The sequence below is a fragment of the Peromyscus leucopus genome, chromosome 12 (genome assembly GCF_004664715.2).
Source record: "Peromyscus leucopus breed LL Stock chromosome 12, UCI_PerLeu_2.1, whole genome shotgun sequence".
Classification (NCBI taxonomy): Eukaryota; Metazoa; Chordata; class Mammalia; order Rodentia; family Cricetidae; genus Peromyscus; species Peromyscus leucopus.
The window spans coordinates 76,731,420-76,758,305 of NC_051073.1; the positions used below are offsets into that span (position 1 = coordinate 76,731,420).

Genomic DNA, 26,886 nt, shown 5'->3' on the forward strand with positions numbered 1-26,886 from the left:
CCACTCAGTACTTAGAAGCACTGGCTGTTCTCACAGAAGCCCCAGGTTCAGGTCCCAGCACTCACGTGGTGGCTCACAGACATCCGTAACTCCAGTTCCAGAAGGTCTGATATCCTCTCTGGCCTCTGCAGACACCTGTACACACAGACGTGCATACATACACTCAGGAACAAACACACACACATCAAAGACCCTGTTTGCTTGGACAAGACCCCTGGCTCAGAACACTAGCTGACAGACAAGCATGGACAGGCAAAATTCCCCAAGGTTCCATCCCTAGATGAAGAGCTTGAGGGAGTAAATGGTTGTTGAGAGAAAGAGAGAGAATCAGTGTCCCCCAGGGAAAAGCTCCCTCCTAGGTTACCAATCCCAACTGTAGTAGGTTGTATATATGTGTGCCCCTGTGTGCCTATGCGCGCGCGCACGCACAACAGGAATAAAAGAAGAGAGCATTAATTGAGGAGGAGAGAGGGGACTTGGGAGTTGAAGGGGGAGGGGGGAGGACTGGTGTAAATGCAGTGCTCATGTATGAAATTCTGAAAAAACCCTAAATTAGAATAAATGAGTAATTTTTAAGAGAAAAAAATGCAATACAACAAAAATATTGAAGCATGTAGATGGTTTTCATTAGAATATTATTGTTTTGTATGATCAGTTAATCCAAAGCATACATTAATTTTAAAGTATACATGAGATAATCAACTTGGTGAAACCACACACATATGAAAGAAAATTGCTAGTATCATACAAATTATACAGGGTCTCTCTACATAGCCCTGACTGTCCTGGAACTCACTATGTAGATGAGACCAGCCTCAAACTAATGGAGATCCCCTGCCTCTACCTTCTGAGTGCTCGGATTAAAGGCGTGCCTCACCACACCCAGCCTTAGATGTGGGGTTTTTGTTGTTGTTGTTGTTTGGTTAGTTGGTTGGTTTTTTGAGACAGGGTTTCTCTGTGTAGCTTTGGAGCCTGTCCTGGATCTCGCTCTGTAGACCAGGATGGCCTCGAACTCAGAGATCTACCTGGCTCTGCCTCCCGAGTGCTGGGCTTAAAGGCGCCGCCGCCGCCACCACCACCACCACCACCTCGCCTTTAGATATGTTCTTAATGAGCTACATAAGACAGACTTATCTTAGATCCATTTATACATTCTGGTCATCTCTGCATTTAATTCAGTCACATAGAAATTATTATTTAGCTGGGCTACTGTCACTGGGAAAACAGAGGGTACAGAGGGGGAATATCCTAATAAAGCATAAAATTTAGCCGTGAATTTTATTAATGTAGCAATCTGTTTTAAGTTATATCATTTAAGGTTGCTTCAAGTGTTACAGCCCTGGAGGAAAAGTTATCCTGTCAGGAAGTCAGGCTATACCTACAGCTGTAAAGGGGAGGGATCCTGGATACCTACAGCTGTGAAGAGAAAGGTATCCTGACTGTTGGGAAGTCAGGCTACACCTACAGCTGTGTTCCAGTGGGGGCTGATCTCCCGGCAGAATGTGGCAATCCTGCTCCTCCGTTACAGCTGAGCTCTGCGCCACTCTGAGCCACTCTGCGAAGGGAGTTTCCTAGCAGAGATGTCCGCTGCTTCTCCACTCCAGTGAAAGAAAGTCTTCACCCAAAACTCATTCAAGTGATATACTGGGAGGGAGGAATCCAGGAGAGTGGCTGCCTCTGCCACGGTAAAAAAAAAAAAAAAAAAAAAAAAAAAAAAAAAAAAAAAAAAAAAAAAAAAGGCAGCTCCCAACTGAACAGGCACGGGGCTTATATAGGGCTTCTTAGGGGTGACGTTTTTCCAGGTTGAAGATTTTCAGGGTGGGAATTGGTCAGATTTCAATCCCTGAGCTTGGACAAACTCAGAGATTGGCTAGATTTTATGCTCAGGGATTGGATGGTTTTCCTGCTCAGGGATTGGTTGGTTTCATGCTCAGTTGGTCAGGGGCAGAGTGTGTTTTTTTGGCTCTGGTTTCAGGGCCCTTTTACCCTACAATTGCTAATCCAGAGTTGACAATAAAGTACCTCCTGCTTGTAGTCTCTCTACAGCAGGTCCACTCTGCTCCTGGAGAGGGGCAAGACACAAATCCAGTCGCAGGCAGGAGATGGTCTCCACTAACCACTTCACCATCACCTACAGCAAAGAAGTCAACAATCAGGCACAATAGCACACACCTATAAACTCAGCCCTTCAAAGGCAGAGGCAGGAGGACAGAAAGTTACAGGCTATCCTTGGCTACACAGCAAGTTCAAGGCTAATATGGTCTAAATAGGCAGATGCTATCACAAAAACTGAGATAGGGAGAGAAGTGGAGGAGAGGGAAAGGATATAATCTAAAGTGGAAAACGTAAAAGTCGATACCAGAGTAACAACAGAACACTGGGTGTGGAGAGCTGAAAGTGTTTGCTTTAGGGATTAGGAACTGGGTGGTATGAGATGACACAGTGCCTCTGATGCAAGCAATTAATCTCCAAGTTTATCTGCTTCATGTAACAGTAATCATTCGTTATCACCCATCAGTTTCTATTAGTCAGGAATCTGGAAGCATTTCTTTCTGGTTTTAACTTATGGCTCACCTGCCTTCAAGCCTAAGACATGAGTTTGTAGCTAGAGAGTTTCTCTCCAGCTACTGCCAATCCCCGACAGTCCCACAGCCCACTTATAAAATAAACACACAGACGCTTATATTATTTAAACTGTTTGGCCTAATGGCTCAGGCTTCTAGCTATCTAGTTCTTACATCTTAATTTACCCATTTCTATAAATCTATACCTTGCCACATGGCTCGTGACTTACCAGTATCTTACATGTTGGTAGTCATGGCAGTGGCTGGCAGCGTCTCCTGACTCAGCCTTCCTGTTCCCAGAATTCTCTTCTCCGCTTGTCCTGCCTATACTTCCTGCCTGGCTACTGGCCAATCAGCATTTTATTTATACAGAGCGATATCCACAGCATGAGTTTACTTATTTATTTATTTGAGACAGGGTCTCATTATGTAGCCCTAGTTGGCCTAGAACTTGCTATGTAGAACAGGCAGAGATCCTCCTGCCTCTGCCTCCCCAGTGCTGGCATTAAAGATGTACACCACCATGCCTGGCTAATTTTTATTCTTGAGCCAGCAGGGTCTGTACTTTATATAAATGATGCTTAATCTTAAATTCTGACTCACATTAATCCTTCTTTATATCAGGGTTAATTTCTAAAGCACTCCTCTTATCTTGATAGTTCTGTGTGCCTACTCTACAATGTATGCTGATTTTCCATAACAAAACTTCCTTCCTTGGTTCCTAGTTGGTTATCTCACATCTATTTCCTCTTTACATATACTTCCACTCACTCTTGTTGCTTCCAAATGGATTTTAAACCTTCATTTGCCTTTCTTATCTCCCTAATAATCATGTTTAATTCTTTGGAGACTTTCATAAAATTAACTTAATCTGGAATAGATTCATATTCCAAATGTTGGGTTTGGGATTTGGTTTTTTTTTTTAACCATTAAGTTATTTTCCATATGTCTCAATTATAATCTCACGGAGAATTGAGAGATTTTTCTCTCAGAAAATATTTATTCATTATACATGAGCATAAGGAAATTGACCCTTATTCTGAATCTACTTATTGGTTTTAGTAGACTTGATTGTGGAGGGAAGAAGAAATGCAGGCATGTTTTTGTTTCCGGAACTTTCTGTGATGGTTTTTGTCAGTGGAGCCCGTCTTCTGTCTCCTAGCAGGTCCTTGTCCCACCTCCTCCAACATCAGCAAAGAGTGCAAACCAGAGCCACTTTGTGAGTCCTAGATCAACAAGCTTCGAACAGAATCACACAGCTTAAAAGAAACAGCCACGTGGGCCTCCAAGGCCGGAAGTGAGAAAAATTCCCTTCTGCTGGTCGCTGAGCATCTCGGAGGCTGAAGCAGGAATGAGTCCCTCCTCCCGGATCAATAGCAACACATCCGTATCTATTCTGCTATCCTGGAGCACATGTGTGAAGTTATTTTATAGCTATTTGCTTCAAATTAAAACAGTCACTCCAGGAAAGAGAGAGGCTCACAAGACTCTGAGGGTGCGGGACAGACAGCCAAAGCCTTTCCCTGAAGTTACAAAAGCTGCCAACAGCTGGGGGAGGGGAGGAGGAGGGAAGGGGGGCAGAGAGGCCAGTGGGACGAGGTGGGCTGCCGTGGGCTTTCAGTGACATGGCTGCCTTTGAGTTTCCCGGGCTCCTATGAGTAATTCCTCACCTTTGCCCCTGTGCCCAGTCCTTAGACTCACCCATTAGCCAGGCTACATTTCCGTGGACTCTTTTCTTTCTGATCTGCCTTATCTGGGCTGGAGAGATGTTTGTTCATGTCTCCTCAGGCAATGTCACACAACAGATGTGATCCTGCAAGTTGATAAGAACATCAGATGTTCTTGATTGGCTTGGCCGAGGTCCTCGTGTCTCAGAAAATTTATGTTTAAAGTATGCTGGTTACCAGTTGTGATATTGCGTTCATGGGTGTGAAAAACTTTATCTACGTGCCTTCCAGTATTCAGCTCCACACAAACCCAGGGGTTCAAGGGAGCCTCCAGTCAGGTGGTGAGCTCTAGTTCAATAAAGCCACAGTCTGAACCTGAGATTTGTCTCCTGTGGCCATGCTGGCCCCAGCACAGAGTTGAGACAACTGCTGGCCAATTAAACTTTTAAGTTACAAAAGAATGGACGTTGTTATGGTATTTTCACACACACGCATCATTGCTTTGCTTATCTTACCCTCCAGGGATTCTGTCGTTGTTCTCACATGTGTTTTTCACTCTGTCCCCAACTCTCTCAAACTGGAATCCTAGGCCTAGAAGAGACCGAGTCTTGTCACAGCATTTTGGATCTCCACCCCTCAGGGACGTGAGGACATCCCAGGTCAGTCAGATGGAGCATGGCTAGGCTCAGCAGGGTGGGCCTTCGTCCTCGCGTACTTTGTGTTCCTGGCTGAACATGACAGCAGAGCTTCCCCCTCCTGGCCGCCTATTACAGGTAGAGGGAGCTTCAGCCACCCTGGCTTGACGGAGCCTTCCTGATCCCCTCTGTCTTGCATGGAGCACCTCAGATGTATGGAGCACCTCAGATGCATGGAGCACTTCAGATGTATGGAGCATATCAGTGTATGGAGTACCTCAGATGCATGGAGCACCTCAGATGCATGGAGCACCTCAGATGCATGGAGCACTTCAGATGTATGGAGCATCTCAGTGTATAGAGTACCTCAGATGCATGGAGCACCTCAGATGTATGGAGTACCTCAGATGCATGGAGCACCTCAGATGCATGGAGCACCTCAGATGCATGGAGTACCTCAGATGCATGGAGCACTTCAGATGTATGGAGCATATCAGTGTATGGAGCACCTCAGATGCATGGAGCACCTCAGATGCATGGAGCACTTCAGATGTATGGAGCATCTCAGTGTATGGAGTACCTCAGATGCATGGAGCACCTCAGATGCATGGAGCACTTCAGATGTATGGAGCATCTCAGTGTATGGAGCACCTCAGATGCATGGAGCACCTCAGATGCATGGAGCACCTCAGGAGCATGGAGCACCTCAGAAGAATGGAGCACCTCAGATGTATGGAGCATCTCAGATGTATGGAGTAACTCAGGATATAGAGCACCTCAGATGCATGGAACACCTCAGATGCATGGAGCACCTCAAATGCATGGAGCACCTCAGATGTATGGAGCATTTTAGATGTGTTTATCAGGAGTTATGCCTCTGCAGGCCCCTGATGCTTCTAGACTCTGAGGCCAGCAAGTCTTTTTTATCCACTTCTAGTACACACAAATATCCATTTTGATTTGCACACCAACTACATCTTTCAGTTTGTCTTCTGTTGCTGTTAGTGTACATGTGCATGTCATGTGTGTTTGTGCATGTGCACGTCTGTGAGTGTGTAAGTCAGAGGAAAGCTTTTGAAAGTCAGCTCTCCCCTTCCGCCTTGAGCTGGCTCTCTCTGGTTTCTGCATGCCGCATACTCGAGGCTAGCCCTTGTCTCTACCTCCCATCTCACGTAGGAGTGCTGGCATTGCAAATGTGTGCCACGGCATCGAGCTTTCCACACGAGTTCCAGATCTGACTTGTTCAGTTAGTGCGGTCCGCTGAGCCGTCTTCCTAGCCCTGTTTCCTTTCTTTTTGCTACATGGTTGTAACAGGGGAAGTAACAGGATGGATTCGCTAATGCCAACCTGACTGCGAGGGAAGGACTGAGCTGCATGGTTGTCGGTAGGGAAGCCCCATGTTGTCTTTTACTAAATGTAGAAGAGGATACTTTACAAAACTCCAGGAGTCTTAACACATGAGCACTGCCAGAGGGCCCGCGCCTTTCAGTGGAACACACCTCTAGGACAGAGGAGGTGCAGGTACTGTGCCCCACCCCCTCACACCAGCCTGCGCACTCCCACACAGAGTACTTTCAGAAAGTGAAAGCCACAACACGCAGACCAGGCCTCCTCAGCCAGTTCCTCTTTCCCTCCCCTTCCTTGGAGCAAAACTGGGCAGAGAGGATCACAGTGGCCAGAGGCCATGAGCACTGCTGGAGTGTGACTCACCTTTGCAGACAGTTACGGGGTAGTGCCTCCCCCTTTTGGCCACAAGAGGAAGCTCTCAGACAAGCAAAAGATCGGCAGGGAGCCAAGGTTCCCACACCCTCAGCCATGTGCGTCTCAGACCGGTGGAAGCGGCACAGGCAGCCTGAAGGTTCACTTAACCCGGGGTCCAGCGCAGCCTTCTCTCTGTCTCTCCTTTTGGGACAGGCTCCATACTCTAACCCCGCTCAGGCCCTATTGGCTCTTCTGAGCATTTGCTGGAGAGGCCTCAAGATCCAAGGCAGCCGCTCTTCACATGTGGGTCTCGATCCCCTTAGGGATCAAATGACCCTTCCACAGGGGCTGTCTAAGACCATCAGAAAACACAGATATTTACATTACTATTCATAACAGTAGCAATATTACAGCTATAAAGTAGCAACAAAAGTAGTTTTATGGTTGGGAGTCCCCACAACACATTAGGAAGGTTGAGAACCACTGATCTAGAGTGTCCTCTAATGGGGTTCCTCAACCCAATGCCCAGACGCCTCCATTAAGGCCCATAGGACTGAGAAGGAAGTCCATGACAGACCTGGGTCTGAACCTTGTCTCTGCACCTCATCGTTCTGTGTCTCTGGACAAGTTACACAAGGTCTCGCTGTGTCACTGGTTCCTCGCCCGTAAAGTAACTGCTCATACCATTTATTTTAGATGTGTTCATTTTATTTTATGTGTAAAGGGTTTTCGCCTGCGTGTATGTGCGTGTATCACATGTGCGCCTGGTGCCCAAGGAAGTCGGAAGAGGGTATTAGATCCTCTCAATAGGAGTTACAGATGATTGTTAGCTACCCTGAGGGTGCTGGGAACCGAACCCAGGTCCTCTGGAAGCCTGAGCCATCTCTCCAACTCCTGATAGGCTGATGAGAGTTGAAGATCAGATAGTGATACCCAGAAAGCCCAGAAGCATCTCTATGTTCACTTTTAGGGTCACCCATCCTAAGCCCTTCCCTGAATCCTGCAGACCTGTCAGCTCCTCTGGGCCTTGGAGAGCAGAGTTGAAGGGATCTTTTGGAGGAGGAAGCAGGCCCAGATGGTATGCACAAGCAGGAGCCCCACCTGGGGCCAAAGAACCACAGGCACGACACACACTGTCTGCTGGTGTTTACCTCGAGTGTTAACGGGTGTCTGTTTCTTCCTCTTCCACCCGGTGTGGCCACAGGCCTGAACCTACAGAACGCAAGTGCAGTCTGGGGCCCCTGCCCAGCAGGCCGCCCAAGCACTACCAAGCTATGTCTGCAGTCAAACCGAAGTTGGAGGCGCTTGTTCTGTGGTTTTGTTTGGGGGGAACAGCACCCAGAGGAGCCTGTCCAAAGACCCTTGTGACCACGCCTCTGAGTAATCAGCAAACCGGACCACAGATCAAGTCTGCCTGGGAGAGAGCTGGCATGGCTGCTGGAAGCGAGGCTGCTAGCTGGACACCTGAATATAACCTCATCGGGTCATTCCAAGTGCTTTCTCTCAATACCCATCACCAGAGAGAGAGAGACAGAGAGACAGAGAGAGAGAGAGAGAGAGAGAGAGAGAGAGAGAGAGAGAGAGAGAGAGCTTCTGTTCTCTACACTACACTGAGCTCAGAGACAAGAAAGCAGTCCCTGTTGTCCAGGTCCGGGCGACATTCATAGGAAGGCCGGGTGCTTTCCTGTGGAATATAAGCAACTTCACAGGACATCAACCTCAGACAAGGCCACTCAGTGGCTGTGCTGGATCTAGACAAAAACAAGCCCGAACCTGCTCAGCCCTTCCTGACCCCCCCTTACTAGAGACCCCCACAGTACCCCAGGCTGTGTTCCCCTTCACTGCAACAGGCAATAAACCACCGGGCAGTGTGCTTCTCGGCAGGTGGGTTCCCAGAGGTCTCTGGGTACAAGGCATCGATAGTCATTCTGAAGGAAACAAGGAAACCTGGGAAAGAACGTGCCAGGTAGGCAGAACAGGAATGCAAAGGCCCTGGGGTGGGACTGTCACTGTTCTGTTTGCAAAACAGCAAGGTCGTGGAGGACGTCACGCCGTCCCTGGACAGTATCCACAGTGCTGTGCGGCTGACACAGAGAGCGGATGTGATGTGTTCTGGGAAGCAAGACTAATGCTCTGCAAGCGCACAAGGAAGACCTTTCACAGCCTGTCACCAGAGGCTCTTAGTAAAGTCCCCACTGTCCTCATGTCCCGCTGAGCCGCCAACAAGGACATTTTTCTTAATAGGATGGAAGCTTGAGCAGGGCTGTGGAATCTCTTTTTTTGGCGAGGTCCATTGAAAAGAACTCCACTTGCTTGAAATGATTCTTTTCATGTTATCACAGAGTAACAGTCGATGTCGGTCCCAGTGCTTTCCGGGTGGCCCTGCCTGCCCGCTGATATACAACGTCTCTAATACCTAAGAGGAAAGCCGGACTCTGGTTTAGTTCTAACAGGACACACCAGGCAGCCATTTGTGTGGTCCAGCATGATTTAGTAGTGAGCGAATTTCATCACCAGCTGCAGTTTATGCCCCAGAAAGAACTCTGAAGACCGTCTGCCTCCTATGGCAGTATAAATTAGAAACTCCCAGCAGCAGCTCCAGGCTGCAGACTGCACGTGTGAACACAAAGTCTGTACCATCACTGAGCTCTAAGCTCCCCGGCTCTCTCGGGGATCCTGGTGCCCACTGGGCAAGGGTGGGCTGAAACTGGTGCAGGTTCCAGCCAAGCATTGCTTTAGAACTGGCATTTAACAGGGCAAAATCAACTTTTGTTCCTTCCTGTCTCTCCATGTCCAGAAGTCTCTAAATTCAATTTCAGTCTCATTAAAACTGATCAAATCAGACCAGTTATTATGGTACACACCTCTAATCTCAGCACTCAGGAGGAAGAAGCAGGTGGATCTCTGTGAGTTCAAGACCATCCTGATCTACATGGCAAGTTCCAGCAAGCCAGGGCTACTTAGTGAGATCCTGTCTCAAAAAGAGAGAGAGAGAGAGAGAGAGAGAGAGAGAGAGAGAGAGAGAGAGAGAGAGAGGAGGGGGAGGGAGGGAGGAAGGAGAGGGAGGGAGGAAGGAAGGAAGAAAAGAGAGGAAGGAAAGGAAAAAAGAAAAGAGAAAGGGAAATTAATGAAATCAAGCACAGCACAGTCGGTGAAGAGAGGAAGCCCTGACTGGGACAGCACCTGAGTGAGCGCTGAGCAGCGGCTGCTGTCTTGCAGCCCACGGTCAGAGTGAAACGGGGCGGGGGGGGGGGGGGGGGGGGGGGGGGGGGGGGGGGGGCTTTAAACAGGAGCCCTGGTCCAGGCCTGCAGGGTAGGAAGACTGCCTTAGCAGTAGATGATGGCGGATTTGTCACAGACATTCATCTCCTCTCCTTCCTAAAGCCCCTTTATTTTGTTTTTGAAAATTGAAACCTCATCTGGTGCTGGATATACTAGAGAGCGTCTGTAATCCAGGGAGGGAGAAGCCCGAAGGTTAGTAGTTCACAGCCAGCCTCATCCACATAGACAGTCTGAGGCTGTCCTGAGACCGTCTCAAAAGAAGAAAAGGAGGAAAAGGAGATGAGAGGGGGGAGAGGATAAGAAAGGGAGGAGGGGGGAGGGAGAGAGAGGAGGGAGGGGGAAAAGGAAGAGAGAAGGAGGGAGAGGGAGGGAGGGTCCTGGGCTCATGTCCAGTGCTGTTAAAATATAAAGACTAAAAATCCATAGAGGCCAAACATGGTGGCATGAGTCCTTAATTCCAGCACTCAAGAAGCAGAGGCAGGTGGACCTCTGTGAGTTCGAGGCCAGCCCGGTTTCCACAGAGCAGTCCCAGCCAGCCAAGACTCCATGGTGAGACCAAAATCAACAACAAAACCCACAAGTTAAGGGCTGGAGAGATGGCTCAGTGGTTAAGAGCACTGACTGCTCTTCCTAAAGGTCCTGAGTTCAATTCCCAGCAACCACATGGTGGCTCACAACCATCTGTAATGAGATCTGGCGCCCTCTTCTGGCCTGCAGGGACACATGCAGGCAGAATACTGTATACATAATAAATAAATAAACCTTTAAAAAAAAATCCACAAGTTAACTGCTGAGCCCTCTTGTGGGGTGTGTGTGTGGTATGTGGGGTGTGTGTGGTGTGTATTCTTTCATTTTGTGTGAGTGTCTTTGCTTGCATATATGTGCCTGCTGCCAGAAGAGATCAGAAGACAGTGTCAGATCCCAGGAACTGGAGTTCTGGACGGTTGTGAGCTACCGTGTGAGTTCCGGCACCTGAACCCCAGTCCTCTGCAGGAGCAGCAAGTGCTCCTAACCACTGGGCCATCGCTCCAGCCCCTGCACGGGCTGCTCTTCCAGAGGACCCAGTTTTGGTCCCCAGCACCCACATAGTGGCTAACAACTGTCTGTACTCCAGTTCCAGGAGATCCATCCTCCTCTTCTGGCTTCTGTGGGTACCAGCATGCATATGGTATATATATATATATATATATATATATATATATATATATATATATATATATATATATATATATATATGAAGGCAAAATACTCACATAGATAAAACAAAAAATATTTTTTTTAATTCTGTAAAAAATTAGAGGGTGTAATGCAGCTCAAAGGAAGAATGCTCACCTAGAATGTGCAAAACCCTGGGTTCCATCCTTAACACTGACGTTTTTAAAAACAAAATATACCATCCACTGAAGCCCTGGAAGGAAGCCCTACAGGCGGTGAAATCCATTACTCCTCATGAAGCTACCAGGCCTCAGCCTGCCACAAAGCTTACAAACAAGCATCCTTTCCCCAACACACACGCACACGCACACGCACACGCACACGCACACACACACACACTATCAAGCAACCAGTTCTGTGAATGAAAAGCAGATTCCCCCAGCAAGCAGAAGGGAAAAGTGCTTTGAGCCATTGGTTGCCATTCACTGCTTTGAGCCATTGGTTGTCTGCTATTTTTATTATTTTAATTTATTTTACATGTGTGGATGTTTTACTTGTGTCTCTGTGCACTACCTCTAGCACCAGAAGGGAACATTGGATCTTCTGGAACTCAAGTTACAGACCGTGAGCTGCCATGCAGGCTTCCAGAAGAGACCAGCCCTTGAGTGAGTAATTGAGAAGAGAAGATCCACAGCCACAGTGTGGGCAGGTATTGTCCAATCCCTAATAAAACAGAAGGCAGAAGGAGATCAAACTCTCCCTTCTTGAGCTAGGGCAAGTCTTGCCTTAGTTCCTGCTTCTCAGGCCTTTGAACTTGGACTGAAGGACATTCCAGTTCTCCTGGGGCTCCAGCTTGCATACAGATGGTGGATGGTGAAACAGCTTTGCAGTTTCCAAAATCATTTGAGCCAATTACATACAACCTTGTCATCTTATGTACTTATTATGTGTGTGAGCACGTATGTGTAGCCTCCTAATGTAAGCCTCACACAAGGCAGAATCAACTAGATGCAGTCACCAACTTAGGGGACAAAGGTGAGGTGCCAGAGGAGCCCTAGGACACAACCTGTCTTACGAATCAGACAACCAGCATGTCCTTCCTCGACAGTGCCCTCTTCCGCTCAGCCTGTAGCCTTTTCCTCCACTGGTCCAGACCTTCTAGACATTCAGCATCATTTGTATATCCCATTTCCTCCACTGGTCCAGACCTTCTAGACATTCAGCATCATTTGTATATTCCATTTCCTCCACTGGTCCAGACCTTCTAGACATTCAGCATCATTTGTATATCCCATTTCCTCCACTGGTCCAGACCTTCTAGACATTCAGCATCATTTGTATATCCCATTTCCTCCACTGGTCCAGACCTTCTAGACATTCAGCATCATTTGTATATTCCATTTCCTCCACTGGTCCAGACCTTCTAGACATTCAGCATCATTTGTATATCCCATTTCCTCCACTGGTCCAGACCTTCTAGCCATGCAACATCTTTGTATATCCCATGTCTACCTGGTAAATGGGAGCTGTCAGCCAAGGAGCACAGAATGCTGAGCCCTGGTTCACAGTGGAGGTCAATGACCATTTTCTTAAGACCAGGAAAAAGTGTTGCCCACAGTGGTAAGGAGAGGGACCTGTCATTTCTCAAACACTGCTCAAGACAACAATTCCCCTGGGATGTGTAAGCCCTGAGCAAATACATTTTGAAGAACCCTTGTCAACAAAAGCACTTTGACTTTCTAATGCATTGCAAAATACCGCTGATCCACACTAAACTGACTGAAATACTTACCCAATCGTTTATCGTCAGGTCAGTGCACATGAAGATTCTCCATAGCACATAGATACCATCTTTCAGGATGCCTGGAACCCAACTCTTCGTGCTCTTTGTGACCAACTGGCCCTTCCTGGCTGACTTCGTAAGTCTCAGATTACAAGGCTGATATTTCTCACAATGACCTGGCTCTTCTGAGGATGTTTATACTAAAACAGTGTAGATCTCTGGTCTCCGCAGTTCCTGGATGCCCCGCCTGTAATACCGGCTCCATCATTGCTCATGATGTAGCATCATCCACCGTACAGCAACGGGTGCTGATTCACAGTGATTCTCTCCAAGGCTTTCTTGATAGGGGTCACAAATGTGAGTCTTGATCAAAGTAGGCAAATGTGTGTGTGTGTGTGTGTGTGTGTGTGCGCGCGCGCGCGCGCGCGCAATGACTTGTTTTCTTTCTTTTTTTTCTTTTCTTTTTTTTTTTTTTTTTTTTTGGTTTTTGAAGACAGGGTTTCTCCGTGTAGTTTTGGAGCCTGTCCTAGAACTCACTCTGTAGACCAGGCTGGTCTCGAATTCAGAGATCCTCCTGCCTCTGCCTCCCAAGTGCTGGGATTAAAAGTGTGCACCAGCACAGCCCGACTTGATTTGTTTTCTTATCACTCTGTTTGTCACTGGGAATTTTTGTCCAACTGTGTACAACTCCTCTGGCACTCTTCCGGCCATAGCCGGTGGTCCTTAGAATGGGATCTCTTGCCCTGTGGACCAGGCCCCAGCTTCCAAACGTCATCAACAGGAGTGACTGGCCAAGGGACCCATGGACAGCAGGAGCAGCAGGGCCATCTGTGCCCTCCCTTGTCATAAGGATGTTTGTGGTGGAGGTCCCTGGGCGTTGTGGGGCTGGTGCTGAGAATGCTTAGAGGTGTGCCATCTCCAGAGGACAGCCTGCCACCTAGTGTGAAGGATGCAGGAGGCAGCACTCGTGATGTCATCAGGGTGGGGGCACTGGTAGATGCTGGCCCTCCAGATGTTCTCAGACACCACAGCTGTTCTCAGACACCTCAGCTGTTCTCAGACACCACAGCTGTTTTCAGACACCACAGCTGTTCTCAGACACCACAGATGTTCTCAGACACCACAGCTGTTGTTCTCAGACACCACAGCTGTTGTTCTCAGACACCACAGCTGTTCTCAGACACCACAGCTGTTCTCAGACACCACAGCTGTTCTCAGACACCACAGCTGTTCTCAGACACCACAGATGTTCTCAGACACCACAGATGTTCTCAGACACCACATGTGAAGGGGCTGTTTTGTTGCAGGACCGGTGGGAGAGAGCTGACACATGGACACACAGTCAAGTCTAAGTATTTTCAGTGAACCATTTATTTATTTTTAAAGATTGATTGATTTACAGTGTTCTGTCTGCATGTATCCCTGCTGGCCAGAAGAGGGCACCAGATCTCATTACAGATGGTTTTGAGCCACCATGTGATTGATGGGAATTGAACTCAGAACCTTTAGAAGAGCAGCCAGTGCTCTTAACCGCTGAGCCATCTCTCCAGCCCCCTCACTGAACCATTTATATCCCAGAGCCTAGAAACTGGGCTAACCCAAACACATGTGATCCCACGAGAGAAATATGCTCCCCAGTGGGAGCAATCTACCCGCTAGCTGCCTTCCTGGAAGTACAGACTAAACCAGAGGTGTGAGTTCATCCTAACCCTAAAACAGAAGTCAGAATAGAACAAGAGAGTAACAAGGCCCAAGTTCCACCTGAGTCCTGATGCTGACCCAGTGTCTGCTGCAAGGACAGTTCTGGTCGCTCTTAGTCAGCAGAGAAAGTTTTGGGAAATGCCTCCTCGAGACCAGGAACCCCACAGACCCAACTCTGGTTCAGTCTCTAGCACAGCCTGTGTTAGCAGTGGACTCAACCCAGACAGCGAAGGGGAATCTAGAACATCCTAAGAGAGCCATTCTAAAGCATCACACACAATAAGGCTAACCCAGGAAGTGACCTGCATGTCCACATGCAAGGATGGTACTGACCCAGGCAGAGTTTTCTCTAAACTCTGAGCTTTTGGGGTCTCTTGGTTGTTCTGATGTAAGTATGTATAACATTCAGGTCCTCCACGGGCTGCCCAGACCTCCTCACTGAGTGTCTAAAGCTTAAAGATCACCCAGAATTGAATTCAGACACAAATTCAAATTCCTGCAAAATTCTCCCAAACTTAATGTACGTACTGGGCCAAGCCTTGACTAGTGTGAAAGGTGGAGAGGGGAATCAAGAAAATAAGGAAGACTCTCAGTAGGAGATGGGAATCTGGGCCCCCACAATGAGAGGTCCTGGCATATGAGAAACCAAGGTGTTCGTGGTACCTCCACTTCCACTGCCCTCACAAAAAAAATGGGCCCCTGATCCCCAGGACAACCTCCCTAGGGTGACTGCCTGGCTCACAATGGCCTCTACTTCCCGAAAGTCCCTGTCCTGTTACACATTCCACATGCTCACAAAGGTCTCTGGCAGCTGTAATTTCCCTGTGTGATCGCATTCACTGGCCAAATGCTGTCTTCAGGTGTTAGGGGTAGATGCCCACTCCTGACGGGCCCCGTCTGACAGACAGCAGACTCAAGCCCAAGGGAAGCAAGGAGCCACAGAGAGCACAGTGCAGAGTACCTTCCAGTACCAAAGACGCTAGAACATGGGGTGAAGGCTCTGTGCCTGCACCAGCCCAGCTTCTCCACGTTCAATGAGTCGTGAAGGTGTTGTCTTCAGCAGTGGGGACTTACTGTCCCCATGGAAAGCCACCTATAGCCTTGGCAACAGCCCAGGTTGTTTGGTGATTCCCATGGGACCCCTTTGGCCAACAACTCAATTAGATGCAACCCAGTCCCGGTACTGGAAGTTTCATTTGGTGACAAGAGATGGCCAGTTGGGGCTCTGTCTCCCCCATTATTGGCACTTTCATTTAGATCACCTTCATATGTGTATATAGTTTAGGAAGCGTCTACTGTGTTTGGTTTCCATACCACCCCTCAAATGGCTCTTCATTTTAGTTGTTTCTTCCTGTATCCCCTCCTTCATCACTTCCTCCCCTCTCCCTACCCACTTGATCCTCCCATTCCAGCCCCACCCCTATCCATCCATCCATATCTACTGTTCTATTCCCCTTTGCTAACAAGATCTGCCTGTACCCTCTAGTTCCTTCCTCTATGTCTACCCTCTGTGGTTCTGTGGGTTGTAGCTTGGTTATCATTGACTTAACAGCTACTATCCACATATAAGTGAGTACATACCGTATTTGTCTCTATCGGTCTGGGTTACCTCACTCAGGATGATTTTTTTTTCCAGTTCCATTCATTTGCCTGTGAATCCAAATGTCTTTTCTTTTCTGTACAGCTGACTGATACTACATTGTGCAAATGTACCACACTTCCTTTATTGCTCTGTTGAGGGACATCTAGGTTGCTTCCAATTTCTGGATATTATGAATAGAGCAGCAATGAACATGGTTGAGCAAGTGTCTCTGTGGTGGGATAAAGCCTAACAGACCACCGATGAAGCCAGACAAAACACATTCTTACAAGTTTCCCTACCTCTGCAGGGACTGTGAACCTGTGAACTTGTAGAAGCTTATAGTAGGCTCAGGGTTCTTCCCTTCCCCGTGACAAGGTTTGATAGCTCTTCTCTGATTGGTCCCATTTCTTCACCTTCTCTGCATATCCACATTCAACCAATCAGAGCTCGGCTGACACCCTGGCACCTCTCTAAATTCTGACATTCTAGGACTGCAGAGACAGAGCTGCTGTGAGGAAGAGCCTGGCTTGACATGATCCTGTTCTCATCAGCAGAGAAGCCTGAAGATGTCAGAATCCTGCTCCCAGCTGACTCACTCAGCAGAGGAAAACCCTGCCTTCAAGACTCACTGGGGACAGACTCTTCCAAGGCTTCTCCCCAGACAGGAAGCTCCCTCAGGCCAGTCTCAAGACTCTGCCAGTAGCTTCAGGCGGGGAACTCATTCCTGCCTGGGCCTCCGAGACTCCTCACTCAGCTGGCCGGCAGAAGATGATGCATCCCTGCCTCTGCTCCTGCCACCCCTGCGGGTGACCTGCATGCAGACTTGCTGCATGAAGAGCTGCTCTTGGTTGGCACCTCGAGGCCCTTTGGGAGCTCTTGAGCTGTAACACTTCCCGGGAGATGTAACAGATCCTGGCTAGCATCCAGCTGCTATGAGCACTCAACACTGTTTCATTGAAACCCCATGTAGCAATCGGTTCTAAGTTGCTCCACCCCCTTGAGGGTTGTTAGTTCCAAACGAATGATAAAGTGCCTCTGGCTTGTACGCTTTGCTGCGTGCTCACTCCGATCTTGAACAGGGGTAGGATAAAATAGGTGCCCACTGATTGCTTCATGGGAATTTAAGTTCAATTACCCAGAGAATCTCTATTATTACCGGAAATAGGTGTAAATAGCCAAGCTGTGGGGCCCACATTGCTGTAGTGAAGTCCAGAGAAGGGAACTGGAGCAGATGAACCAAAAGAAGTGGTATTAGTCAAACTGCACTAAAAAAAAAAAAACCAAGGGCTGGAAACTCAAATTCACCAGTTTGAGCTCACACATCTTCCAGCCAGCTGTTTTCACACAGTACAGCCCATCCCCCCTCCATCTCTTCTTCCACTCGGATCTCTTCCCCATCATAAACGTAAAGACCTTTAGAAGTGTCAGGGCCAGAAAGAAAATAAAAGGAGCACAGGGATGGTTCAGCTGGCAAACTGCTCACTTGGCAAGCGTGAGACCAGAGTTCAGGTCCCGAGCATCCACGTGAAAGCTGGGGTACAGTGGCACATGCCTGTGACCAGCACTGTGGGACAGGGATGGGAGTTCTCTGGCAAGCCAATCTCGCTGAAACGGGCAGCTCCAGCGTCTGAGCCAGGGTTACTACTGCTGAGGTGAACTGCCATGACCAAGGAAAGTTGGGGAGGAAAGGGTTTATTTGGCTTATACTTTCCACATCACTATTCATCACTGAAGGAAGTCAGGGCAGGAACTCAAGCAGGGCAGGAACCTGGAGGCAGGAGCTGATGCAGAGGCCATGGAGGGAAGCTGCTTACTGGCTTCCTTCACATGGCTTGTTCAGCCTGCTTTCCTATAGAACCCGGGACCACCTGCCCAGAAATGGCACCACCCACCATGGGCTGGGCCCTCTCCTTCCCCATCAATGGTTAAATTTAAAAAAGTGCCCTACAGGCTTGCCTACAGCCTGATCTTATGGAGACATTTTCTCAACTGAGGCTCCCTTTTTTCAGATGACTCTAGCTTGTGTCAAGTTGACACAAAACTAGCCAGAATACCCAGGTTCTGTAAGAGAGATCCTGTCTCAAGGATAAGGTTGAGAGCTATAGAGGAAGACAACCTCTGATCACCACATACACGAGTACACACACACACACCACACACATAAACGTGCCAGGGTCCAGAGTTGGACATAGTGGTACAGACCTATAATCCCAGCACTTACAAATCAGAGACAGGAGGATCAACATGAGTTTGAGGCCGGACTGGTCTGCACAGTCAGTTCCAGGACAACAAGGGAGGCATAGTGGAACCTGAAAGCCCTTCAAGGTGTGAGTGGCAGGCCCCACCCCCAGACTGCTCTGACTGACAGCAGGTCCAGCCCCTTGAGTCCTGCACCGTGGTCAGGCCCTGCCTGCAGTCCCTTGAGCAGCAGGTGGCCACCTACAAAGGTGGAGCAGCTCCACCCTACAAAATAAAAGCCCAAGATTGGCCACAGAATCCCACCAATCCCTGAGCTTACCCCAACATCAGCCACAGAATCCCACCAATCCCTGAGCTTACCCCAACATCAGGCCACAGAATCCCACCAATCCCTGAGCTTGCCCCAACATCAGGTCACAGAATCCCACCAATCCCTGAGTTTACCCCAACATCAGGCCACAGAATCCCACCAATCCCTGAGCTTGCCCCAACATCAGGCCCCAAATCCTACCAATCCCGGGCCACTCTGGAAAGCTCTGACCCCCAAGAAACTCTATATAAGGTCTGCTTCCTGCTCAGTTCTCTGCTGCTTCTCGCCTGAGCAGAGGCAGGCGCCCTCCTGTGGTTTTCCTAATAAGTCTTGTGTGAGGTTTGTTGTGCAGTGTGACTTTGTGGTATTCCTTGGCTCCTAACTGCCAGGATACCATTTCCCTAAGACCTGTAACACTTACAGAGATCCTCCTGCCAAGAAAAAAAAAAGGGGGGGTGCCAGATTTATTCTTCTGCAGGCTAATAACCCCAGGGAAACGAGAGCTCCTTTCAAGTCTGTGGCTAGATGCAAGGACATCTCTGACTGCAGCCGGGACCACAGTAGGAAGCTACTAGGCAGGCCAGAGAATGCTGAGGAGTATGCCTTCACCCGGGTCTGAGTGTATCTGTTGTGTGGGGGCAGAAATTCTGTAACTTATGTCCTGGATACCACATGGACTTCAGACAGAATCCTAAGACAGAAGTGCGTGGGACTGGAATAAAGTAATGCATCCTGTGGGGCCTTTGCCCTCACCCACTGCCATTCCTACAGGTTAACCTCTTACTGTGATAGATTTAAAGATTGCCTTGTTTGCTAGTCTCTAAGCCTAGCAGGATAAAACAAAGTTCGCTTTTTTTGGTCTCCATCCTTAACAGTAAGGAACCTACACAGCTTTGCCGCTGGAGTTTCCTCCCTCGGGGTGTCATGAAAAGTCCCATGTGCCAGCAGCTGGTTACTGATGCGCTCACTCCTATACAACAAAATTATCCACAAGACAAAAACCTCTACTTTAAAAAATTGTTTAAATCTGCTCTTTGGTGTCTTGAGGCAGCTGGTTTAAAAACTCTCAAAAAATGTTTTTTTCAACAATCTCAATTCTTTTGGTTAGGGAGCTTTGTTGTTGATTCTCACACTATCCATTCCCAAAAGGTACAATTATAGGAACGCTCCCTTAAGACACTTAATGATTTTCAAAAACTATTAAGCGACGCTAATTGGATTAGACCATTGTTATGCGTATCTACAGCAAACTTACAGCCTCTCTTTGACATCCTTACAGGTGACGCTGATCTTGCCTCCCGCCTGCTCCCAAAGGAGGCCCATGAAGCCCGACATTTGAACAAAACAGCAACATTCTAATTATAAAAATTAACTATAATTCACCTTTGTCTTCATTTGTTTTGGATCTACCTTTACTCCCTGCAGTCATTCTGGCTCAATTTATTCCCATCCTCGGCAATCACAGAATGGATACATTTGCCATCTCAACCCTGAAGGTCATTTACCCCACCCGCCATGAGTGACCAGTTCAGCTATTAGAATGATGCCCACATTTTATCCTTTTGTCCTTTGGAAGCTGCCCACGGTACTTCTTTACATACTTTTGGTCTCCCATAGCAAGCTTGAGTAGGCTCCTCTATGGGGCAAATCTTACAGCGTTACCCCAGGAATAAGATTCTACAGTTCCCACAATGCACCTCTTTTGCCTCTCTTGCCTGATGCCTCAAACTTCTACTGATGGTCTTCCTTAGGTAAAGCAGCTTATTGGTCCTAAGATAGACATTAACAACATCAAACTAATTCCTCAGAGCAGCAGACTGAATCATTTGCTGTTCTTACAGCTCTTACTGACTTTGCCTCTCCTATTAATATTATTCCAGATTTACAGTGTACGGTAGGGGGTACAGCCTTCTTTAAAAATGTCCAGGATAAAATCAACTCCTTCAAAATCATGATGTCCTGCAGGGCAAGGTGGTATGGGCCTTTAATCCCAGCACTTGGAAGGTAGAAGCAGGTGAACCTCTGTGAGTTCAAGGCCAGCCTGGTCTACATAGAGACCTTGTCTCAAAAAACAAACAAAAACATGTAATGTCCCGTTTCTAAACTTCAACAAGCCATTCGATGTCACACCCTCTTTCTACATAACCCGTATTATATGCTTTCATACTTCACCAAGACCATTGGCTTAGGGAATATTAGAGCTGATTTTCTGGTCATATCAGTTTCTCATCGAGCTCAAAATTCTCATGCTTTGCTACATCAAAATGTTCACTCCTTTCGCAGACAATTTCCTTCACTGACACACACCCAACCCACACATATATTACACTACTGTCCTACTTCTGTGAGACTAACTCTCTATTTCCCCTGGGAAGAACTACTCCTTGTGGTTTAAAATATTCTTATTTATTTTTATGTATTTGGGTGGTCTCCTCTCTCTCTCTCTCTCTCTCTCTCTCTCTCTCTCTCTCTCTCTCTCTGTCTCTCCCTCTCCCTCTCCCTCTCCCTCTCCCTCTCTCTCCCCCTCTCTCTCTGTGTGCGTGTGCGTGTGCGTGTGCGTGTGCGTGTGCGTGTGTGTGTGTGTGCGTGTATACCAATTGCATGCCTGGTGACTATGGAGGCCAGAAGAGAGCTTTGGAACTAGAGTCACAGATTGCTGTGAACTGCCATGTGGGTGCTAGGAATTGAACTCCCATCTTCTGGAAGAACAAAAGTTCTCTTAACTGCTGATCCATCTCTCCATCCCTAATCCTGGCAGTATGAAAGCCCAACAGAAATGGCAAATGGATGGCCCTCATGTCAAGTCTTTTGATCCTTTGGCCTTCATGCGTGTTTTGGTGGATACCTTGTCCAGATTCTCCTGGGCTATGGCTTGACATGGGAGGCACTCATGCATGTTGAGTCACACTGTCTTGCTGTGTTGGCTGTTTTAGGCATTCCTTACGGGATCAAAGCAAACAAAAGACCTGCATATATTTCCCAAGCTTTCCAAACCTTTTGTTCTTTTGGGATTTTACCCATAAAAACAATATTTCATATAATCCTACTGGACAAGCCAATGATAAAACATACTAACGGTCAGTCTCCTTAAAACAAAAGCAAAAGGGGCGAGTAGGCTCCTCTAAGCCTACTGATTCACTCATAATAATATGAGTATATATAATATAAGTGAGTAATATATAAGGATCTCAAAGGCTTATTACCCTTCCTTTCTTTCTGCTGGTGATGAGGGATGTTCTTCTGTAATAAGGTGCCTTACAGGGCCCTCCTCCTCTGGGCCTTACCTGAAGGTTTTCTGGAAAGATCTACAGGATGGCACATGGAAAGGTCCCTAGATGTTCCTACTTGGGGTGGGGGTATACTCGTGTAAGTCATGAGAATAACAGTGTTTTGATTCGGGGTGGGGGTGGGGGGTGGGGGGGGTCAGCTCTGGTACAGTAAAGCCTCCCACCTAGGTCATGAATGCCTTCAGCTCAAGGCTACAGCCCTGGCCTGGAGTCAAAAAGACATCTGATGAGGTGCAATAGTTAAGAGAGTAAAGCCAGCCCCTTCCCCCCCAAACATTTTCTTTATGGTGTTCTCCATTGTTCCTGATATTTGATCACATTGTGTGAAAACGTGTTGCTGCCTTATTTTGATTGGTTTAATGAAGAGCTGAATGACCAGTGGCCAGGCAGAGGGAGGAGAGGCAGGACTTCCGTGGAGAGAGAGGAACTCAAGGTTAGAATCTAGGTGCACAGGAGACACCAGTGAGACCTGGAGGGAGTCAGATGTACAGAATGGAGGAGAGCTAAAGAACCACATGGCAGAACACAGATTAATATAAATGATTAAGTTATAAGAGCTAGTTGAGACAAGCCTAAGCTAAAGGCCAAGCTTTCATAATTAATAATAAGTCTCCATGTCGTTATTTGAGGGCTGGTGGTCCAGTCCCACAAGAAAGTCCAACTACACTCCATCACCTGGGCTTTGACTGGTTCTGCATATGAGCAGATTTATTGGGCACATTTTCCTATCACTTGGTTTGATGCCCCCGTGGTGGCATTTTTTTCAATAATCTTTGATACCTTCATGTCTTGGTGAGATTTTTGTCCTTAACCCAAACTCATTTGAGAAGGAGGAAACCTCAACTGAGAAAATGTCCCCACAAGATTTCTCTATAAGCAAGTCTATGGGGCATTTCTTTTGATTAATGATTAATGTGGGAGGGCCTAGCTCACTGTAGTCAGTGAGGCAAAAAATCGAGCCGAGGGAGCCATAGGGATCTAGCCAGGAAGCACCGCTCCTCTGTGGCATCTGCTTCAGTCCGGCCTCAGGAGGACTGTGACCCCGGGTATGTAAGCCAAATGAACCCCTTCCTCCCCACGTTGCTTTTTACCATGGTGTTTCACCACAGCAGTAGAAACCCAACAAAGACACTGCTTGAACCCTTACTTGCCACAGGGCTCAGAGACAGAGTCCCTTCAACTACAGTGGTGTAGCTTCCCAGCCTCCACCATACGCTGCTGCTAATAATTCCTGTTATGATAACCCAGGAGTACAGTCCTGATTGACTTGGATACCCAAGAAATGGGATCAAAAGGCTATGTTAAATTGTTGTGGCCGCATCACGAGACCCCTGAGCAAGACCACCACAGAGCCAATATTCGATGCAAAACACACAGGGGTTTATTGATGACAAGCAAACCCAGGCTTGGTCTGTGTCCAACACTCAACACAGGGCAGGTGGAGGAGGACGGCCCTGAGCTCTCAGGGTGAGGGTTTTTAAAGGGAAAAAATGCAAGCAGGGTGATAAAAGCCTTGGCATCATATGATTGGGTGAGAGTATCTAACCTTTGAATTTACTGGTTGGGGGTTACAGTTATCATTTCTGTGCTAAACAGACAATGGGACCCCATAGATGAGCTTTTAAGACAGTCTGAGTGTGTTACCACACATTCTTGTAATAAAAATACTATTGCCGAATGCCACTCAAAATGCTGCCCATTTAAACACAACCCCAAATATACAAGTTTGAGTATCACGAGTCTGAATGTTTATATCATAGCATTACCTGTCTTGGCCATTAATTGCAACAATGTACTAACTGTACTCAATTAGGGAAAAGACTGTGTTTACATTCTTAAAAGACTAGTACTGCCCGGGCTCAGGTCTGTCTTTCAAAGCCCTGGCAGGAGACTCCACCTTTATGCATGAAATGGTGAGACTCACCAAAAGTCTACATCGGGGTGAGTTGCTGCAATCATCATCTCAGCTACCATTGCCGCGACAGCAGCCGCTACAGCCGTGACCTCGTACCAGGAGGGGACAGCAACTTCTTTTGTCCTTTTGTAATTTCAAATAACTCTACTTGAACTTGGCAAGCGTAAATCAATATTGGACAAAAGATTCTCAGTAAAATTGAGCAGTTAAAGGAGCCTATAGGTTGCTTAGGTGAATAAGTCCAAGGCCTGTGAAGGTCATAGCATTTGAAATGCCATCTTAATGTCTCTCAATATTATGTTAAGTCAATCGTGTTAACCTTGATGAGAAACAGGGAGCAGAAAATATTGCCTTACCTGAGAAAGAAGCATTCTGCATCTGAGAGCAGCCTGACCCTTGGCACACTAATGACAGAAGGGAACAGTCTGTACAGTAAGTTCTCAGCACAGAAGCAGAGGGTGGTAGTTATCAGATGTAAAGGCGTGTTGTGATCCCATATATTTTTCTACCCATACTTCCTCGTCTTTGTTCTCCCCGATGATACATTAATTAGAACCTTCTATTACTTGTAAGCATGGTTAATGATTGTATAGTATCTTCGCAAGCTGTAGCTCCTAATAAAAGCTTACGGCAAGAGGCACTCCGGCTTCTTAGAACTTCCTGAATGCCCTCTGGGTCCCAGCCCCCACTGCCGACAATTCACATTCCAGATGCATTTTAGTTCATGAACTGAGCTCGCCTATCCTCAGCATGCTCAATCACAAGGACCCAAGTTCAGATTCCAGCACCTACGCTGGATGGCTCACAAATGCTTGTAATTTCAGCTCCATGGGATCTGACACCCTCTTCTGGTCTCTGTGTTCATGTATATATACTTCACACACACACACACACACACACACACACACACACACACACACACAAATAATTGTTTAAAGGAATTTAGGTGGAAGGGCACTTGCCTTTCATGCATGAAGTCCTAGGCAACAGTCAGGCACACTGCAGGGACAAAGGGGTGACAGCAGCCACGCTCCACCGGGCTAGGCGTCTTCAGTGTAGATTCTTGGAGCACAGGCAACAGATTAAGGTCATGGCCATGCTCCACACTTTGTTGTAAAGATAGTTTCAAAATTTAGTCCATTCTAGCCTTGAACTAACGACCAGGCTACCCTCAAACCCTTGTTTTGTTTTGTTTTGTTTTGTTTTGTTTTGTTTTGTTTTGTTTTGTTTTGTTTTGTTTTGTTTTGTTTTGTTTTGTTTTGTTTTGTTTTGTTTTGTTTTGTTTTGTTTTGTGTTTGTGTTTTTCTAGACAGGGTTTCTTTGCGTAGTTTTGGTGCCTGTCCTGGATCTTGCTCTGTAGACCAGGCTGGTCTCGAACTCAAAGAGTGCTGGGATTAAAGGCGTGTGCCACCACTGCCCGGCCTACCCTTACACTCTTAGCAGTCCTCCTGGCATGAACCACCAAACCCAGCTACAACTATGCCTCTTAAGTAAAGAATATCGAGGTCACTTCCAACTTCCCCGGAGAGCTGCACTGCTCTGGGATCCAGTCACATCTCCTGCCCACGCCCCTGGTACTTCCATTTCATCCTTATCAGCTGCACAGAATCCCCAGTGAAACTGTTTAAGATGCTGGGTGAGGAGCTGGAGAGAGTCAGGCAGTCCAGAGCACCTGCTGCTCTTGCAAGGTTCAGTTCTCGGCACCCACATGGTAGCTCACAAATGTCTGTAACTCCAGTTCTGGGGGGTCTGATGGCCTCTTCCGGAGTCCGTGGGTTACCAAGCATACACATGGTGCACATATGTACATGGAGGCAAGCACTCAAACACATAAAATAAAAAATAAATAAAACCTCTGGATGAAAGGGCTCCCAGAGAGTCGGTCCTAAGATGTGGGTGTTTTGTAAATGGCAGACTTGAGCTGTTCTTGTGCAGCAGGACCTTCTGCCAGAGAACTCTCTACACAACCCTGTGTATACAGGTGTCGTCTTAGTTAGGGTGACTATTGCTGTGACGAAACACCATGACCAAAAAAGCAAGGTGGGGAGGAAAGGGTTTATTCGGCTCACACTTCAGCATTGCTGTTCATCACTGCAGGAAGTCAGGACAGGAATTGCAACAGGGCAGGAACCTGGAGGCCGAAGCTGATGCAGAGGCCATGGAGGGGTGCTGCTTACTGGCTTGCTGCCCATGGCTTGCTCAGCCTGCTTTCTTATAGAACCCAGGACCACCAGCCCAGAGACTGGGCCCTGCCCCATGGATCACCAAATGAGAAAATGCCTCACAGATGGATCTTATGGAGGCGTTTCCTCAGCCGAGGCTCCTGATGACGCTAGCTTGTGTCAAGTTGACACACAAAACCAGCCTACACAGGTGTAATATACCACGATGTGCAAATCAAACATTTCCTGATAATAAATCATGAAGACATTTATTTTAAAACAATTCTTTGATATACATAAAATTTTATATTTTATAATAGATAAAGCCAAATTTGTATATTAATAAGATGGACATGCTTGTCTATTATTACATAAAGAATTAAATCTTAGCCAGGTATGTGGCACACACCTTTAATCCTAGAACTTGGGAAGCAGAGATAGGTGAATTTCTGAGTTTGAGGCCAGCCTGGTCTACATAGTGACTTCTAGGACAGCCAGGGCTACACAGTTAGACCCTGTCTCAAAAAAAAAACAACTTTAACTCTTGGCTTAATGGTTGATCCTGACACTGTCCACCGGACAGGAGGGAGCCTCAGACACTACAAGGAAAGCCTGTGTTGACCTGCAGCACCAGGAAAGGCCACACAGGGGTGCAGGGCTCCAAAGGAACTTCCAGGAAAGGACCTGCCACCTCTACTCCCTCACAGGCCAGACCCCCAAGAACACAGACTCCTGTTCACCCTCCCACACCCAGCACCTTGGGGAGCCCGCCAGAACCCAAGGGGTCTGAGAATGTCATTTTTCAGCTCAGTGCCGTATCAGCAATTCACTGCACAGGCATCCTGTCTGTTTCTTGCTTTCTGTTATTTATAACGTCCACTGTGGCACATGAGTCTCACGATGGTTTTACTTTTGTCTCTGTTGCTCAGTGAGGGTTCAGGAT

At 47.4% G+C, this 26,886-nt stretch overlaps 1 long non-coding RNA gene across 1 annotated transcript; it reads right to left on the minus strand.

Moving 5' to 3' along the window:
* Positions 1–1,750: 1,750 nt before the first annotated feature.
* LOC119088873 lies at positions 1,751–24,232 on the minus strand. The gene is made up of 3 exons (XR_005092608.1): positions 24,138–24,232; positions 4,266–4,377; positions 1,751–2,131 (listed from the first exon to the last, which is right to left on the minus strand). It is a non-coding gene; the product is annotated as an uncharacterized LOC119088873 (long non-coding RNA).
* Between the last annotated feature and the right edge of the window lie 2,654 nt (positions 24,233–26,886).